Raw genomic sequence first — 3,948 nt, 5'->3', positions numbered from 1 at the left:
ACAGGGAAAAAGAAAATGTAAAAATGAACAAGTCACAGTTAAAAGTAGACAATCTAAAACACTCATCCATATTCAAATAAATGGAAAAATATCCAAAGGTGCAGCAACAAAGATCCTCTTTGTCCAACGACCGGAAGCCAAGTGTTGAACAAAACGGGAAGTACGGTTTTAAAAAACCCAAACTGGGCTAGGTCGAATTTAAGGGGATTGGGAAAAGACTGAAATAGGAACCTAAGGGGATAGGGAAATTAATAAAACATGATTATAAGGGTTGCTGAAAAAGAGTAATGATGTAATATAAGGGTTGTCAGAATCTGTACAAATATGGACATGAGGGGAATGGGAGGCAAGAATAGCTAAACGTATTGGTATTTGAAAATAGAACAAGGGGCGGAGGCTCATAGGACAATTGTATAAAAGGGGAGCCCTGCTCCAGGCTAGTCAGATCACTCTTTGGGATGTCTCAAATGATTTGGATCTCATGTGCTTGGGCTAAATAAAATTGGACCTTTGCTTTTCCTTACTCACTGATTCTGTGTGGTATTTTTCGAAACCTGAATGAAGAGTCAACTGAATTAGCGTGAGTATATCTTTGCTGGAAAATTCTTAACTTGTGTTATATGTACTGTATAGTGGACAGAGAATTGTTCCACATTACAACCATAATGTTACACCTTTTTATTGTAACTAGTACGCATCTACCTGAGCCCCTAGCCGTGTTCAAGACTGACATTGTGAAGAATCCATCCATCCATCCATCCATCTTCTACAGCCTACTCCTTCTTCAGGGTCGCGGGGGAACCTGGAGCCTATCCCAGGGAACATCGGGCACAGGGCGGGGTACACCCTGGACAGGGTGCCAGTCCATCGCACGGCACAATCACATACACACTCACACACCCATTCATGCACTACAGACACTTTAGACACATTGTGAAGTATAAACAAATCTAATCAATAATACATAATATTTTAAAATTTTGTATTTTAAAAAATACAATGTTTTAAAATATAATATTTTTAAAAATATATATGTTCTTATTAGTTACAATACAACATTGACAGTTCTCAACTACATGAATGTCTTCATATTTTCATAACTGGGTCATTCATAAGGAAAGAAGCATAAAAAGCCTCCTTTGTATAGACTATAGATGTGTTTTACTTATCCATGGTCAAAGTTTAACACAAACAAACCACAAACCTCAACAAGAATACACCATAAGTAACATTAACAAAGTAACTACACTAATAAACCAACTGGAAACATTCAGATATGAGATTAGAGAGCAGGTGCCAGTATGTACAGTATGTTCTCAACATTTACAATCATGCTGTAATTTAATTTATTTTTTTGCTAAATTATGTGGACTTATTTTTGGGCACAGTGGTGCAGCAGGTAGTTTTACCACCTCACAGCTCCAGGGTCTCTGGTTCACGCTTGGATTACTGTCTGTGTGGATCTTTGCATGTTCTCCCCATATCTGTATGGACTTCCTCTGGGATCTCTGGTTTCTGTCCACCTCTCAAAAATATGGTGATAAGTTACTGGTCTACTCTACATTCATTATCTTCTATGTGCAAATCTATCTGTATGTTGTCCTACACTGTACTGGCTTCTTATTCAGGGTTTATTCCTGTCTCACACCCAGTGTTCCAAGGATAGATTGCTTATCCGCCACGACTCTGACCAATAAAGTGGTTACTGAAAATGAATGAATGAACAAATCTTTAGCCATGGACTGAATGAACAGGCAATGTAGATGTATTTTGTCAACATTAAACATGTGTTAACTAATGCATGTGTTAATCTTTGTTAATTTGTTAACATTATTTATACATGTTAAAGTTCATGGTTTGTTAATGTGAACTACTGGAGCCATTAATGAAAATAACTTTTAATGTGAAAAGAGTAATGCCAGAGGGGATTTATTTATTTATTTATTTATTTATTTATTTATTTATTTTACATGTATTGAAACAATATTTCTGTGTGTACATGTGAAGTGTGTACAAGTTAGAGAGTTCTCTAGGCATCATTAGTCATTTACAGTTTCTACTGACTTTACCAGATAATTAATCTTTCTCATAATTCTTCATTATGTTCTTAAAAGTAGATTTACACTCAATAAATTAGTCATTATGCTCTCTTGTTCCCCTTTTCTAGTACTTATAGTTGGGACTTGAAGTTGCTGAACACTAATGAATTTGTGATTGTTAAATTAATTTTAACCTAAAGGAGAACTGCTCTGAAACTTGGTTTAAAATATGAAGTATCTGAATTAACTGGCTAAGCTGAACATTTAGTTTTTTCCGAACCACCGGTTAAACACCAAGCCTTATTCATACTGACTGTAAGCAGTGGATGGAGTGAAAGCTCAGATACATATTTAAACCTGCCGATAGCACAAAATATATTCCCTAATTAAGGGGAAACAATTTAACAATATTACAACTCTGATGATGTATTGGGTTTGTTTTTACCTCTGCAGCTTGGCTTGGTATTTAATGCTGTGGAGTGTCCCACTGCAGAGGGTCAATGATGAGGCTTCAAAGCAGGCAAGGAAGCTGAGGTGTCCTGAAATGTAGATCCTGCCAACAGAGCTCCAGTGAATTGGGCTCATTAGCTCAGTGTGTTTGTGCTCAGACTGGGATTGTCAGTTTGAATTTGTCTGCTGTATAGGAAGATATAGTTCCCAAGTCAGACTTTGATGTGATATTATGGGTCTCTTTTAATTATTCTCAATAATAAGCAATTGCAACAGGTATTTTATTTTTTTTAAACGGTTTAGAACTATATTTATAGTGTGAGTCAATATTTTGACATGGAAATGACAAATAAGAACATACAATCTTTAGACCTGAGTACCTGCATGTGTATGTCATGGCTGTGAATGATGCAGGTGCAGCAGACTCATTACTGCTTCTCAGTACTATATAAATAACTGGTGTCGAAAATGTGGGACCCACTGCAGTCAGTGCAGCACTCATCTGTTTAGAGGTTGTGTAAGCAGCATCCAATTCATGAAACATTCAGAGCATTCCTCAAACTTGACTATATTTGGATTTTTTTATTTTGCCTGTTTTCCTATCCTTCCAGTCTATTCTCCTCCTTTTGGGTGATGATTAATACAGATAAGGTATAATAGTCCTTAACTCTTACATTGAGTAGTATTGAAAACTGCCAGTGAAAACTGGAAATACTGTAAATGATAGACTTGGACATAGTATTTAAAAATCCCAGCAACATTGCTGCACTTGATATACAGTTATAGAACCTCAACATACAAGATCATAAGCATAAGATAAGCATAAGCATAAATCACCCCTCCATATGAGCCTTAAATCATGTGCCCTGTGTGCAGACTTTGGGGCACCAAGCCAATTACAGCTCATGGCTGATTGCTGGGATCTCCCAGTCGTGTGAGCAATGGATGATCCCTCACAGATTAGCAAACCTCTCCTAAAACTCATTGATCTAGGCCACTGGCCGAGACGTGGTGGTTGGCCTACAAGATGAAAGCCCTGTCCCTCAGCTGATAACTTTGGGAAAAGTGGGGTGACTCCCCCAAATAAGCCCCAAGGACAATCAACACAGGTGAAGACCTTTGTTCTCTTACCCGGTTGACTTTCTTTAATCACGGTTCTTATCACACATTTGTCACACCAACTGAACCAGGACACCTCATATATTCTAAAAGACCAAGGACTGCAAGAATAATACAATAAATCAACAATATCAATTGAAGTTGCCTACAATAGTTACCCTGTAATTATCATGCTTGTAACCATCCATCCATCCAATCATCTTCAACCGCTTACTCCTTTTCAGGGTCATGGGGAAACCTGGAGCCTATACCAGGGAGCATCGGGCACAAGGCGGGGTACACCCTGGACAGGGTGCCAGTCCATCGCAGGGCACAATCACATATACACTGACACACCCAT

The 3,948-nt window shown here is 37.9% G+C and overlaps 1 long non-coding RNA gene across 1 annotated transcript; it reads left to right on the top strand.

Moving 5' to 3' along the window:
• Window positions 1–447: 447 nt before the first annotated feature.
• LOC108262929 (uncharacterized) lies at window positions 448–1,798 on the top strand. The gene is made up of 2 exons (XR_001812044.3): window positions 448–580; window positions 692–1,798. It is a non-coding gene; the product is annotated as an uncharacterized LOC108262929 (long non-coding RNA).
• Window positions 1,799–3,948: the final 2,150 nt, after the last annotated feature.

The sequence above is a fragment of the Ictalurus punctatus genome, chromosome 3, assembly GCF_001660625.3.
Source record: "Ictalurus punctatus breed USDA103 chromosome 3, Coco_2.0, whole genome shotgun sequence".
In the NCBI taxonomy this organism is placed as follows: Eukaryota; Metazoa; Chordata; class Actinopteri; order Siluriformes; family Ictaluridae; genus Ictalurus; species Ictalurus punctatus.
The sequence above is the reverse complement of the archived record's forward strand: the minus strand, read 5'-3'. Positions and strand labels throughout refer to the sequence as shown.